This window comes from Balaenoptera physalus, assembly GCF_965194825.1.
Source record: "Balaenoptera physalus genome assembly, chromosome: 11".
Taxonomy (NCBI): Eukaryota; Metazoa; Chordata; class Mammalia; order Artiodactyla; family Balaenopteridae; genus Balaenoptera; species Balaenoptera physalus.
In genome coordinates this window covers 109599690-109615804 of record NC_138896.1, presented here as the reverse complement: position 1 = coordinate 109615804, position 16115 = coordinate 109599690, and the positions used below count along the sequence as shown (strand labels likewise).

Here is a 16115-nt window from a genome sequence, read left to right as displayed (position 1 = left end):
ACATGCGGTCTCTGTTCTGTATCTGATGGTGTCCCACGAACTCGAACACCAGCCACTCACTGGTTAGACGGGCTGTCACCCTTCCTGTGGCAAAGGGTGCAGCTGACACTGGCAGAATCCACAGTGCAGCTCCTGCTAAAGCCCAGAGAGACCCTGAAGGCCTCTTCCCCACATTAATCATATTTAATTATGATTAGCCTATAAATAAGCAGCCCTCCAGAGCATGACTCTGATAACAGAGGACGCTAAGGCCCAAGCCTTTACTGTCCCCTGCACCAGTCCCTGTAACACCCCTATGTCACCTGTAAAGAAACCCAATGGCAGAGGCTGGAGATTTGTCCAGAACCTCCGAGCAATAAATAACGCTGTCCTCCCTCGGCACCTGGTTGTTCCTAACCCTCATACTTTACTGGTGCCCATCCCAGCTGGAAGCAAATTCTTTAGAGTCACTGATTTATGCAGTGCCTTCTTCTGTGCCCCAGTTGAGGAAGCTGGCCTGCTCCCTTTGCTTTCACTTAGGAGGGAAAACAATTCACCTGGACACTGACGCCTCAGGACTTCACTGAAAGCCCCCCTTACTCTTCCTCAGTCCTGAAGGATGATGTGGAGGACAAAAGGTTTCCTAGAGGTTCTATTGATACTCTGTTGCAATACTTAGATATCTTACTTCTTTGTTCCCTCTCCCAGGCCTCCTCACAGGAAGGCAGCATCCATTTACTAAAAGACTTTAGCCCCAAAATAATACTAGGTCACCAAGGAGAAACTTCAGTTTGCCGAAAGCCAGGTTCAGTATTTGGGTCACCTGATAGCAGAACAAGGGCTATACCTAGATCAGAAAGGCTCTGTGGCATGCTGAGCTTCCCCAAACTCCAAACTAAATGCCAGTTATGATGTTTTCTTGGGCTGGCTGTTGTTGGAATTGAATTCCGCATTTTTCTCTTTTGGCCAAACCCCTGCGGGGCTTAGTGTTTCACTAAAAAGTGACCATCCCAACTCGATTCTATGGGGAGAACAGGATGACACAGCCTTTAAAGCCTTAAAGGAAAGTTTAATGAACTCTTCTGCCTTTGGGCATCCCAATTATCAACTCCCCTTTTCCCTTTCTGTGTACGAGAAAGAAGGGAACGCTCTTGGGGTTCTCACTGGAAAGCAAGGGCTTACCATTAGCCCACGGGGTACTACACCCAACAAGCAGACCCTGTAGCACAAGGCTACCCTCCCTCCCTTAAGGCCATCCCCCCCACTGCCCTTTTGGCTAAGGCCACCAAGGAAACAGCTGTGGGATCTCCTGTGACCATTTTCATGCCTCATGCAGTGGAAGCCCCTCTAAATTCTCACCACACACATCTGTCTGCTAGCCATCTTACCTCTTATGAAATTCTGTCCTTGTATAACTCACTCTCTCGTTTTAATAACCTCAACCCTGCTACTCTTCTGCCCTCTGTTACTGACAAAATCCCCCACAACCGTTTAACACTGACAGATAGCCTCTTGACACCCACCCCCCATGACCTACAAGAAACTCCAGAGTAATGCTGACATCTCATGGTTTACTGATGGTTCTTATTTAAAGAAAATAAGGAAAATATTGCACTGGATATTCGCTATCAATGCCTTTTGATGTATTTGAAACCACACCCTTGCCTTTGGCTACTTCAGCCCAACGGGCCAAATTATATGCACTTACTCAAGCTTGTACACTAGCCAGAGGCAAGACTGCCAATATTTATACCGATGGCAGGTATGCTTTCAGAGTAGCCCATGACTTTGAGATGCTACAGAAGCAACATAGTTTCCTCATTCCAGCAGGGAGAAAATCAAGAATGGTCCTTATGCTCAGGAACTATTAGGTGCTGTTCTGGCTATTAGTAAGATATCAGAACACCCTAACCTGGACTTCCCGGAGACTAGGGGAAACCACCTTGCTGACAGTTCAGAAAAAAAAAAAAAAAAAAAAAAATGCTGCTCTTAAAGGAGCAAACAGCAGCCAACCTCTGTCCTGGGCCAGAGGAGTGTTTCCCCAAACGAGAGCTTAGAAAAACTAACTAGAGAAGCCCAACGATTTGCCTCAGAAAAACAAGATTAGGAATTCAACAGTCACTGGAGAGAGAGAGAGAGAGAGAGAGAGAGAGAGCGAGCGAGAGAGAGAGAGAGTTGTGGTGCGGACCAAACAACAACCCAGTCCTACCAGAGACTTTTAAGTCCTACTACTGACCACTGTACATGCCCTGAACCATTGGTCCACCAATTGTATGATAATCTTTATGCATCAATACTGGTGGGGAAATGTCAATAAGGCTGCAAAAAGCACTTATTTTGCTTGCCCTACGTGTCCAACATACAATTCACGGAAACCTGTTCGTATTGCTCCTAGACACTTGGAGGCTTGGCAATTGGATTTTACCCAGCCTCCCTCATCTCGTGGATATAAGTATGTTCTGGTCATGGCAGGTATGTTTTCTCACTGGAATGAAGGCTTCCCTTGTAGACAAGCCACTGCCTCTGCTGTGGCTCAAGTCCTGGTGGAGCAGACCATTTCCACCCAGGGAACCCCTCTTGAAATTCACGGTGACCAGGGAACTCTCTTTACCGGCCAAATCCTTAGAGCAGGTCTGTGCCGTCTGGCTGGTTGTGCAGCGCTTTCACCGTGCCTACCATCCTCCGTCCTCTGGGCTGGTCGAACGCACTGACGGCATCACTAAGACCAGACGGGTGAAGTCTGCAGAGCCACTGGCTGAAAGCACCGCTGCTAGCCCGGCTGAATCGTGGGTCCACCCGCTCTGAGAATCATGAACTCTCACCTTCTGAAATATCACAGACACCCAACGTACTTGCCTCCCGCTTCTTTTTATCCACAACTGATAAATGGAGACATGCTTCTGTGTTGCAAAGGCCTAATGACTTCTGAAGTAAGTCAGAAAGAGAAAAACAAATACTGTATGCTAACGCATATATATGGAATTTTAAAAAGCGGTACTGATGAACCTAGTGGTAGGGCAGGAAAAAAGACGCAGATGTAGAGAACAGACTTGAGGGCATGGGGTTGGGGAAGGGGGAAGCTGGGACGAAGTGAGAGAGTAGCACCGACATATACACACTACCAAATGTAAATGGATGGCTAGCGGGAAGCTGCTGCATAGCACAGGGAGATCAGCTCGGTGCTTTGTGACCACCTAGAGGGGTGGGATAGGGAGGGTGGGAGGGAGGCTCAAGAAGGAGGGGATATGGGGATATATGTATACATATAGCTGATTCACTTTGTTGTACAGCAGAAATTAACACAACATTGTAAAGCATTTATACTCCAATAAAGATGTGAAAATAAATAAATAAATAAAAATTAAAAATAAAAATAACCATGCTCTGTTAGAACACTTTCCGCAGTGCACTCTTGGGAAATGAAAACTAATACTATGCCCTACAACCTGGATCCAAAAGGACTCTCTCCAGCCTCGCTGGAAGGACCCCATCAGGTCCTGCTGACTAACTTTTGTGCTACCAAACTCCAGGGAGGGGACTCCTGGATCCACATGTTGCACCTAAAGAAGGCACTGAACCCCAACTGGACCTGCACACTATCCAGAAACCTGAAGACAAAGCCCATTAGACCTGAACCAGAGGGCATATGAAGCCGACAGATTCCCGAAGACGTCCGGACCAGATCTGAATACCTTTCTTTCAACATTGCCTTTCACCTGTGTCCTCCTTCCCTTCCATGAAAGGACAATGGCACCATCCACATTTCCCAATCCCTTGCAAAACCTCTCTGATTGCTGGATTTGCCGTCAGAAACCTCAGTCCCTCCAGGATAGCAATGGCCCTTTGGTTCACCCTATAAGTAATTACACTGGGGTTCCAGATGCTGTTGTCTGTCCAGATTGTTCCACACGTCCATTTAATACAGTCAGGGTGCTAAGCCCACCTAAACTTATTCCTTGCTTCAATTTGACCCTGCCGTGAGATAGGAAAACAAGATCTTGACTATTTGTATGAAAGGCTCTGTGGAGTTGACAATGCAAGTCAGGTCATTTGTAAACTTGCTGACATATCTGTAGGTCTAGGTAACCTCTCAGTGTGTAACAACCTAATGTCTGGTTAAGTAACGCTAAGCCTCTGTGCCAATAAAGGTATCCACGGATACTATCACTTGTGCGAGGGCCAGTGTACACCCTCTGGTTACACCTTCGTATGTGGAAGTCTGGGCATGCCCTTATACTTGGGCACCTCACTGCCTTGATAGCTGGAGAACACAGCAGACTGTGCCCTGCTGTATTCAGTCTTGTTCTCCCTGCATCACCAAAGAGAGCCTCTCACTGGTCTATCCTATTAAGCCTCTATAACCGCTTCAGCAAGAACTTCCAGGAGGGATATGAGATTCTGGTTTTGCCTCCACAGGGAGTGAACCCCAATGCACAACTCATCAGGAATCTCTCCCTGATACCAGGAGTGTTAGCTGACTCTGTAGCCACCGCAGTTTCAGCTCAGCAACAGTCGCTTAACTCTTCAGCCACAGTGGTTTTGTATAACTGCAGAGCCCTTGATTACTTACTTGCTAAGCAAGGAGGCATTTTTTCAATAGCTGCAGGTGGATAAATGCCTCTGGGGAAGTAGAGACCCAACTACACCAAATTAAAGAGCAGGCACATCGGTTGCAGCAAATATCACCTGACAACCACTGTTTTTTGAATTATTCAGCTGGCTACATTCAGGTCTGGGCTCCTGGTTTTGAATCGCCTTGAAAACTGGGTTTGTTAGGTTTTTAATTCTGCTTTGTACACTTATTGTTAACTTCTGCACTTATTGTCCAACTTTGGTAAAAATGACATGCCTAGTAAGGTGATGCTAGTTCAGCACTTTGAGATCATTTCTAGTGCTTACAACCATGACTAAAAAAATGGACTTTTAATACGAAACACCTGAGAGTTTCCCTTACTGCCTTTCCTTGTTACTCAAATGAGGCCTCATGAAGTTTCTAATTTATGTACTTTCCTTCCCTGGAGGGAGCTGACAATCAGGGAAGGTCCTTCCTGACACCGAGGGACAAAGCACTACTGTGCTGAGATCCTGACTCTTGATCAGCAATGCTTTAGAGGAAAGATCTTGATCCAAAGGGGGGAAAAGTGGAATTAATTACAGAAACTCAGCTAAAGTTGGAGTCAGGCCTGTAGGGGTCTCTCTCACGCCCCACCAGGCATGTCAATTACCCCAAACAGGAAGAGGCTTCCACCTACATCTCTCACAGGAAGGGTCCTCTAGCTACCGTTCAGCGGGAAGAAACCGTCCCTCAGCCCAATGGCAGCCCAGCCAATCGGAGACTGCAGCGGCCCAGCCAATGGAAAGCCTCCAGATCCCAGCTCCTCCAATGGACTTGTTGGTCATTCCATCCCCTCCCAACTCCCCCCTTTTCCCTATAAAACCAAGTTCCCCTTCCTTGTTCTCTGGATTTGCCTACGGTCCACCCTAGTTCACATATCCTGAATAGCAACTTCTCTGCTATTCCCAGGTAAACTTGCTTTTGCTGCTGAAATAACTGCCAATTATATTGTTGAAGCTGACAAGTCACATCAGCTATATTACTATTGCAATGTATTAATATGGCTGAATCAGCTTTCTTAAAATGATACAATTTATTTTTCCATTCTTTTACTTTTAACCTCCCTACATTTGTATTTATATTTGTGTTTATATTTAACAAGTGTTTTGTAAACACAGAGTTGAGTCTTCTTTTTTTTCTATCAAATCTAACAATGTCTGACTTTTCAGTGGTGGGTTTATTCCATTTACATTTAAGTTACTCATATGCTTGAGTTTAAGTCTACCATCTTACTATTTATTTTCCATTTGTCCTTTCTGATCCTTTATTCCTCCTTTCCAGGCTTCAAGCTTTTATTAAGTATTCCTTTTTATCTCCTCTATTGGAGCTGAGTTTTAACTCTTCAGATTATAATAAGCCTCCTTAATTAATCATACTCTACCTCAGACTGATATCATTTTACTTCTACATATGATATATATCCCTCCACATACTTACTATTTTGCTTTAAATGGTCAGTAATTTTCAAATATGTTTTTTAAACTAGTCTTTTATATTTACCTACCCATTTACATTTCTAGTGGTCCTCATTCCTTCTTGAATATATGGACTTCTAACTGGGACCTTTTCTCTTCATCCTGAAGAACTTCCTTTAGTAGTTCTTAGAGTGCAGCCCTTCTAACAAGAATTTATTTTAGCTTTTATTTTTTGAAAATGTCTTTATTTCACATTCATTTTTAAAAGACATTTTACTGGGTTTAGAATTCTACACTGTCTTTTTTTTTTTTTTTTTAACACTTTTCAGATGTCATTACTTTGTCATGTGTCCTCCATTATTTCTGGTGGTCAGCCATCATTCTTTTTATTGTTCCCCTATATTAATGTCTTTTTATGGTTCTTCTCAACGTAACTTCTTAATTTTTCTGCCTGCTTTTAAGATTTCTCTCTCCATTTTTGGTTTTCACTACTTTGGCTATGATGTGCTTAGATGTGCCTTGGTCTTTGTGATTTTTCTCAGAGTGCACTGGGCTCTTTGGATCTGTGGGCTGATGTCCTTCATCAATTTTAGGAAATATTTGGCCATTATTTCTTCATATGTTTCTCTGCTCTATTGTTTCTCTTTTCTCCTTCTAGAACTTCAAATGTGCATATATTAGTTTGATATTGTCCTATAGATCTTCAGTCCTCTGTTTTTTTAAAATTTATTATTCTTTTTCCTTTCTGTACTTCACGTGGGTAATTTCTATAATCTGATTTTGTGTTTACTCACCCTTTCATCTGTTGTGCCTAGTCTGCTGTTAAACACTTCTAATGAGTTCTTCATTTTGGATATTTTTCAGTTCTAGAATTTGGTTCTTTTTTTACAGTTTCCATTTCTCTGCTAAAATTTTTCATCTGTTCATCCATTTTTGTCAACTTTTTCCAATAAATTCGTTCACATATAACAGTATTGTAAAGCTCTTGTCTGCTACTTCCAACATTTGGCTTATTAGTAGGTCTGCTTCTTTTGACTACTTTTTTTTTCTCCTTCTTGATTATGAATTCATTTTCATCCTTTTTCACATATAAAACTGATTTTTTTTCTTTAACTGAATGCTGGGCATTCTGTGAATCCTAATAGACACTCTGGATTTTGTCATCTTCCTCTATAGGGTGCTGAGTTGTGTTCAGGGAGGCTGTTGGATCACCTCAGTTTTGTTGAGGCTTGGTTTCCAGTCAGTTCTCTCTTAGCCAGAGGGCACAGCCCTTATTCCTATGGCATGACTCTTACTCATAATGAGGATATTCAGGATATGTGAGTAGGCCTTGCTGGGTTTTAACTGAATGCCCAGAAGGGAGGTTCACCAAGGTCTCTGGCTTGGTTGGCTGGAATTCTTCAGTGCTGTGTGACCTCTGAGATCTCCGTTCAACTCTCTGTTCCCTGGGAGTTGTTCTCTACTAAGCCCTATGGCATCTTGACCTAAATTTTGCTCAGTTGAGGATTCAGCCAAGCACCTGAAGGGGAACCTTCCACAGCAGGGGTCCCCAAGCCCCAGGTCTCGGACTGGTTAGGAACCCAGCCGCACAGCAGGAGGTGAGCGGCGGGCTAGCGAGCGAAGCTTCATCTGCTGCCCCCCATTGCTCGCGTTACCACCTGAACTGTCCCCCCACCCCTCCCCAGTCCGTAGAAAAATTGTCATCCACAAAACCGGTCCCTGGTGCCAAAAGTGATGGGGACCGCTGTTCTACAACACTGAGGGACTCCTTCTCAGCTGCTCTCTCCCATCTGGTACCAACACACGAATTGCAGCTGTCTTAGCAGCCCCAATCTCTGCTGTTTCCTCTGCCCAGGAAACTGATGCTCTTCCCTGGACTGAATTTTCCTGTACTGTGGTTTGCACATCACCCCCCAGCAAGAAGCCAGGGTAAATATGGAGGTCATCCTGAGTGTTTCCCCTGGCTCAAGGATCATGGCTAAAAACTACATTGCTGCCCACTTCCCTCTGGGCCAACCCTACAGCTGAGTTGGTGCCCTCAGCACAGGTCCCAGCCCCCTCCTCTTTCGATTAAGGCAGTTATAGTCAGTCCCATTCAGGCTGACACTCTATCCAATGCCCCTACTCCTTTCATTCTGAGCCCCTCCTAACACACAGGAATTACAACATGGCCATTATTTGGAGGAAGGTGACATTCAACAAAAAGCCTCCAAAATGTCTCAAAATACAAAGATTATATAACAACAACAACAACAGGACAATGGCTTCTAAACATAGGAATGTATTCTATTGAAGGCCTAATTCAACATGAGAAATTAGAAACCCCGGAATAGCTGCTGGCTTGCATTGCATTGCATTTTAACAAGGCAGAAAATCCTCTGGACAATATGCCCTAATGGAAGAATGTCAATGACAATTCAAAATTCAAAGCAACTATGCAATTCATAACAAACAAACAAAACAAACAAAAAAAACCAGAAGAAGTATATATATTTCAGCCTGAGATTGAGAATGTGTGTGTGTGTTTATGTATGTGTGTGTATAAGGTATTCCCAATCTCCAGCTGAAGTTAAAAGCACAAGTAAAAAGGTCTGCTCCAGGAAGGCATCAAAAAGTTTCCAGGAATATTCTGGGCACCTGCTGAAGCTGGCAGCGGATTGGGATTGAAGGTTTATCACAGAGAATCTATAAAATGGAAAGCAGGGACTTCCCTGGTGGCACAGTGGTTAAGAATCCGCCTGCCAATGCAGGGGACACGGGTTTGAGCCCTGGTCTGGGAAGAGTCCACATACCATGGAGCAACTAAGCCCGTGCACCACAACTACTGAGCCCATGTGCCACAACTACTGAAGCCCACGTGCCTAGAGCCCGTGCTCCTCAACAAGAGAAGCCACCACAATGAGAAGTCTGCGCACCGCGACGAAGAGTAGCCCCTGCTCTCCGCAACTAGAGAAAAGCCCGCGTGCAGCAACGAACACCCAATGCAGCCAAAAATAAATAAATTTATTTATTTTAAAAAAAGATAGAAAGCAACGAACAGACAATTAACATTAACAATTCATTATATGCAATACTAGGCCCACTATAGGTGCTTTCAAAATATTTTCGAAGAAATGTATATAACCCAAATCTTTAAGCATTCATCACAGTAGGCTTCCCTTCAAGCAACACACTTAGATTCTTCTCCGGTTCCCTTTGTTGACCTGAGCTCTTATCCAGCCACTGTGTTTACTGTTTTTGCAAATTTGTTTAACTTGGAAAATGCTGCCACGTCTCTGAGAAGCATTTTATCTTCACATCTGGCTTGGGGACCATCAGCTTACCAAGTCCACTCACGCCTGCCAATGTTTCCACAAGCTTTATTTTAGAAATCTGGTAAACTCTGGCTTTGAAACATGCGTATAGAAGATTTTTAACATAAGAAGCCCTCCATGCATTGTTATCTTAAAATAAATGTATGCAACTGTTACATTTCGTGCTTCTGGGGTTTTGTTTTCCACAGCTGACTGGGCACACTCCCAGTCAGGAAATAAGGTCAGTAAAACAGCTGCAATCATGAAAAAGCGACCAACAGCTGAGAGAACCAAGGAAAAGGACTGCTGCTGTATTAATGTGATGCTGTGGAAGAAGCAACCCACTTAAAGATATAAAATGCTAAGGTGTGAGATCTCCATACGGTGCTTCTTAAAGGCTCAGAACATTGTAAATATGTTGGCAACACTTCATGGATATATTTACACATATAAAATGTATCACGTGAAATGTAACATTTATCCTAAAGGATGCTTAGTTCCCAGGCTAATGAACACTCAAGCAGTGGAGTGGAAGAAATTTAACATTTTTCTTCCTGGAAACCAGTAACTTTGTTCTCATCTCAACCCTGCTTCTATCTAGTTGTGTGACCCTAAGTAAATCATTGAAACAACCTGAGTTGTCTTAGTTTCTTTGTTTGAAACCAAACGATTCCTCAGAATTCCGTTATTTTATCCACCCCACTCCCAGAAGTCTGTAATTCTCTGGGAACGTGATGTATTTGTTTCAGATAATTATTGAATACATTCTTTTAGCTGAGTGCTACGGATTGCAATGAAAGAATGGTTGGTAGGAAATATTTATGCCGTGTCAAAGCTAATGTTTAGAGCATAGAGAACAGGCAGCAAATGTCTGACTCAGGATGCTGGTTACACTCTTACTGTCAAACCTAACCTTTTAAATTTTAACTCGGATGCTCTGAGGTTAGTCATATGATGAATTAATTCATAAATGACTTTCATGCTTATATGTCCCTACATGGACCCTCACATGGACAAGTATTGCCATAGCTTTTCTCTATAATGAACATACAGATTGATGCTAAAGAATTAATTAGCATTTTCTTTAAAATGTTTAAATCATCAAAACAACTTGCTAGCGTCTACAGATTCACACTTCTTTTCACTTAACTAATTATACTTCCCTATGGCTCTTCAGATCTTTATGTCCCTCTGAACGCCAATTTGCAAGTTATTAGAATCACACAAGTATATGGTCCATTTTCTCTCATATATTGTACTCTTTTCCTTTAGAACTATATAATCTTCATTTATAACGGCTAAAAATATTTAATGGAGTTGCTATAACAATTTTTTGTCAACTTTATCTCTCTTAAACTAAAATAAGTGAATTAGGGTCTATTATTAGCATGTTTTTGTCTATTTCTTCTTGTATCTCAATTTATGCCTAATGAAAGATGATATGTGATACATAGATATTTATCACCGCTATATTTTCATGGTGGTTTGTATTCACTAGCATTATAAGGTGCTTTTGTCTTGTTTAGTACTTTTTGGCCTGTATTTTAACTTCTTGTATATTAGGGGCATGACCGCTCTCCACACACACTTTGGGTTTTTGCTGCGGTATCTCTGCCCATGTTTTTCTCTTTTGCTTTGTGACTCAATCTGAAAATCTTTTTCTTCTAATGGGAAAATTATATTTACATTTATTAGTATGACTTGTTTGATTTTAGTTCTATCATAATTTATATGATGTTTTCTGTTTTTAGATACTGCATTATGACAATTCCTGAAACACTTTTAAAAAGTGTTAACATCTTTGGAATTGGGATGTCTTAAAATTGATGGTATGTCATGACTTAATTGACAACACTGTTTCCTTATATAATGATGATTAAAATAATGGTGATCTTATAACCAATACAATCTTAAGAGTCAATAAAGTTTGGTATATATTTTAAAATATATTTAATGTATTTTGTTTACTTTTTATTGTTGTTCTATATCTATTAATGAAGATTTGCATTCTGTTCTAGTGGTTATTTTTATATGTTTATATAAAACCTGTAATCTCCTCTTTTTTTGCTAGTATCCATTGGTTCCTGGAAAAGTGAACAATAGAATTAGCTTTTGTCTCTTCCTCCCTAACCCCTTCCCATCTTCCACAACCCAAAGCTAGTCAATGACACTGTTTCTATTAACGTTTATCTTTTCATTCTTAAATATTCTTAAATATGGACAACACAACGTGTCAGCATTAAAGACAAGGCAATCCACAAGCTTGTTCTATCTTATTTATACACTGCCAGGGCATATGACATTTATACTATGCATCAGTTTTCTCTGTTTAACAAATCACCTCAAAATGTGGTAGTTTAAAACAATGAACATTCATTATTCGTCACAGCTGAGCAGCTCCTGGGGGCCAGCTTGGCTACATCATCCAGTTACGAGGCTGGCAATGGGGCTGGTCCTGAGAGGCCTCATTCACAGGTCTGGCAGTTAGCTGACTTGATGTCAGCTGAGGCAACAGCCAGACGCCCCTAATCATCATCCAGCAGGCTAGCCTGGGCTTGTTCAGATGAAGGCAGAGGGGCTTTCAGCAGCAAGAGAGGGCAAGCCCCAACACACAAGCACGTGTCAAGTCTCTGCTTGTGTTACATCATTCTTGTTCCGCTGACCAAACAAGTCACATGGCCAAGGCCAGAGTCAGTGCTGGAGAAGGGCCGTTTTGCAGTCTACCCCGTGCCCTATCCCACTAATCTGGTTCCCTTATTTTTGCCTAATGTCTCTTGCCAAATGTATTCGACATTCAATCCTTTTCTGAAGTTCCCTCTGGAGTTCATCCTCCAGTGTCCCCCGAAGAGGGATTCATGAAGGCGGCTGTAGGGTGGGGGAGGAACGTTCTTCTAACCTGCACGAAGGCACGGTGTATGCCGGCTGCGGCGGTGCTGCCATGCAGCTGAATCTGAGGAGGAGGAGGAGGATGTGGCTACAATACACGGGCTGGCGATGGCCAAACTTCCATCCCTGCACTGCTGTGTTTCATTCAAAGTCAGCTGCCAGGCCCCAGGTCTCACTGGATTAGGACAGAACTTTTTCGCATCCAGGAGCCAGCACTGAGGTCTCTGGGGCAGGGGGCGGAATTTACGTTCCTGCAGCGGAGCCAGCATCACCGACCCACGGTTCCTGGATTCACTTGCTCCCCAGTTAGAGCAGGACACATCCGTGCCCTTTTGTAAGTAACTTCCACCCTCAACGGCAAGGTATTTCCTATCCTTCCACATGCTTGGGCCAATGAGATTTTAGCAGAGGCTTGAAAGTGCCTGCGTGCTTGGACTGCCATCTGTGCCTCTTCCGTTTCCGTGAGGAGAACATTCCTGGCCAGTCCATTGGTCTGAGGAAGCCGAGAGGTCTGTGAGCAGGGCAGGGGCCCCCAGCCGAGCCAGCCACGCCAGCCCAAGCCACGCTGCGATCCTGAGTATTGTCTTAAGCAGCTGAGTCGTGAGGTGGTTTGTTACACAGCAGTGTTGTCATCACTGAGAATGTAGTCTGTGAGTGTCGGTGACCCTGGAAAAACCCTCAAGGGCCCCAGGGAAAAGGCGACCTACATTCTGGCTTGGGCCACGGCCCTCTCAGGCCCCCGCTGGAGCCTCTCCTCTCGCAGCTGACGGCAGGGTTCTGCCCCTGGAGTAGCCAGAGCCCCATAAGGCTCTGGGCTTCCTTTACTCCCCCAGTCCTCTCAGTCCTCACCACTCCCAGACTCTAAAACACCCCAGCTCTTTCCCACTTGGCACAGGGCTGAAGACGCAGGAGTCCCTTAAGACCTATTATTTGAATAAATTAATCAGTGAATGCACTGCAAGGTCATTTTCTGAAAGTGTCACGTGAGTTAAAAGGTCCACATCGTATCTAATGCACTTCAATACATCACTGGTATTATGAACAAATAAGCAAAATTATATTTTCAGTGGAATTTGATTTTGATTGCATTTCATTTAAAATCTAGCTCCAGGATTCCAACACTGACACACGTTGTGAAGGCTGGTAGGACGCTGTGACAAAAGAGAAGGTAAAATTCCCCTAAACGTCCTCTAGCTTCTGAAGTTAGTATCAAGAGAAACCCATTTGGCCTGAAAGAAATCTGTCCCTGCACTAGTACACTTGCTTAATCACTCAGCAGAACTAAAGCTGGATTCTTTACTGCCTACTTCTCAGAACTTTTAATATGCTAATGCACATTGTAAAGCTCTGAGAGGGGGAATCAGTACACCGCATTTCCTAAGCCAACTTGGCCCTGGAACGCTGAGAACTTCTTGTGCTTAGGGCATTGGTATGATTGATACCAGCCCATGGAACAGTTGGAAAATTTCTGCTCTTTTCCAATGGCCTACAAAGTAATGAATCATTTTGTCAGTTACACAGTTACATTTAAATTCCACCTTCCTGGCCCTAAATTGACCACCCCAGTGGTTGGTACCCTTTTTATGGCTACAGCACACTTGAAGGAAATAAAAGGATCAAGGTGGGGGGGGGAGGCGGGGGGAGCTGGGTAGGAAGCCACTAAACAGGTCCGAAATGACTGCAGTGAAAACCCTTCTTCAGCTGCACAAAGTCTCACAGGTCTGTAAACAGTCCATGGTTACCTCGCTATTCACCCTGTGACACTGGGTCTTGGACTATACTTGTGGCTGGAGCTGCACTAACGAGGAAAGCTTTGAAGCGCTCAGGCAACCCTGGGCGCTGGCACCGGCACAGGTTACAAGACACCCTTTCACTCCTCTTGTGAACAAGCACCATCCTGCATCTCACAACCTGATCATTGCTGTGGCGGCACACAGACGAACTTGGAGCAAAACAAATTCACACAGGCTCAAGATTTAACAGCACACCTGTCCTCAGAAGTCACAGCATTGCTGCGAGCTCCCCGAAAACCAGAGGGAAGCCAAAGAGCCAATCGGGGCAAATTACACAGCCCCCAAACTACATAAACATGGCCGATTAAATGATATCCAAACAGGTCACCGATTTTTTCAACTGTACTCTGCTTAATTTAGTTATTGGGACTTCCCTGGTGGCACAGTGGTTAAGAATCCGCCTGCCAATGCAGGGGACATGGGTTCAAGCCCTGGTCCGGGAAGATCCCACATGCCGCAGAGCAACCAAGCCCGTGTGCCACTACTACCGAGCCTACACTCTAGAGCCCGCGAGCCACAACTACTGAGCCCACGTGCCTCAACTACTGAGCCCGCGTGCCTCAACTACTGAGCCCGCATACCTCAACTACTGAAGCCTGCACGCCTAGAGCCCATGCTCCACAATGAAGAGTGGCCCCCGCTCACCGCAACTAGAGAAAGCCCGTGCACACAGCAACAAAGACCCAAAGCAGCCAAAAAATAAATTAATTAATTAATTTTAAAAATTTTAGAGTTATTTCAAAACAAACACAAATACAAAAGCAAGAATGAAAAAGGCCTCTAGCCCACTTGGTCCTCCAGAGGTCATGGGAATAGCATGCATGACCTTGGACCCACATGGGTTGGTTTCAAAAGTCTGCATGTATGGAAAAATCAGTGACAGACCAAACTGCCCTGAAAAATCTCTTTTCTCCAAGGTGCATGACGTGTGCTTTGTGCCTGCAGTACTGCTCCCTCAGTGAGAGCCACCGAGGCCCAGAGTTAGAGGCATGTTCCACGGAGAGAAAAGTAACGTTACCAGGGGACACAACAGGTAACTCTGACAAATGGAAAGGCCTGCCTGGGTCTTGGACAGAACACTCAACATTGTAAAATTGCTTAGTTTCCCCAGACTAGCATACTGGGGTTTTTTAGCAATCCTAAATAAAATTACGAAGTGATTTTTCTTGGAAATTTGACAAATGACTCTAAGATTGAAGTGGAAAAGTAAACATGTAACGGTAGTCAAGAAATACTGAAAAAGAAGAAAAACTTATCCTGAGTTTGAAGCCAAGCTGTCATCAACTAGATTCCTTCAACTGTAACTTGCTTAATAAACAATATCCTGTAACCTGCCTTCACTAATTGTTCTTGCAAACTGCATACCCTCCAAGCTTCAGGTAGCTTAGACAAAGCATCACAAGACTCCCTATAGATAACGCCTCTGACATAGGGTCACTATAGTAACAGTTGCTTCCATTGTTTTTCAGGAACAGGGAGCTAGTCTTCCCCAGTTCAAACCGGTCAAGACCACAGACCATTCAGCTGGGCCTGTGCAAGTGTCTGATGGATGACCTTTTGATGTCAGAGGGCCAAAAACTCCACCCTCAGATCATGCTAATGCTGCCATTTTCTGAACATGCTTCCCATGAAGAGGCATGTTACTCAAATACACGTGCACAGACCACTGATTACCTCACCTTCTTCCTTCCTCTAATCACCTCCCTCTGCACCTCCAACCACCCTATACTCTTCACTCATAAATATCCTGAACCCCTCGCCTTCAGGGAGGAGGATTTGAGACTGGTTCTCCTATCTCCTCACTTGGTTGCCGTGCAAATAAACCCCTTCTCTGCTGCAAACCTCGGCATCTCAGCGTTTGGCTTGCTGCGTGTCGGGCAAACGAACCAGGGTCCGTAAAAAGTTAAAGGACATTATAAAGCTGTAAGAATTAAAGTAGAATGTTACTGAGACAGGACAGACACATCGCCCAGTAGGAAAAAAGAGAGTGTAGAAACGGACAGAAGTAAATAAGGAAATTTAGTACAGGAGAAAGTTAGAATTTCAAACCAGACACTGCAGAGGGAGTGTTCAATATTGGATTGGGACAACCAGCTCAATACTCAGAAAAAAACAAAACAAACCTGGATTCCCA

At 43.8% G+C, this 16115-nt stretch overlaps 1 protein-coding gene across 1 annotated transcript in view; it reads right to left on the bottom strand.

Moving 5' to 3' along the window:
* Positions 1 to 16115, bottom strand: part of MGLL (monoglyceride lipase) — a 231021-nt gene that overhangs the window by 168143 nt on the left and 46763 nt on the right. The window lies entirely within an intron of this gene.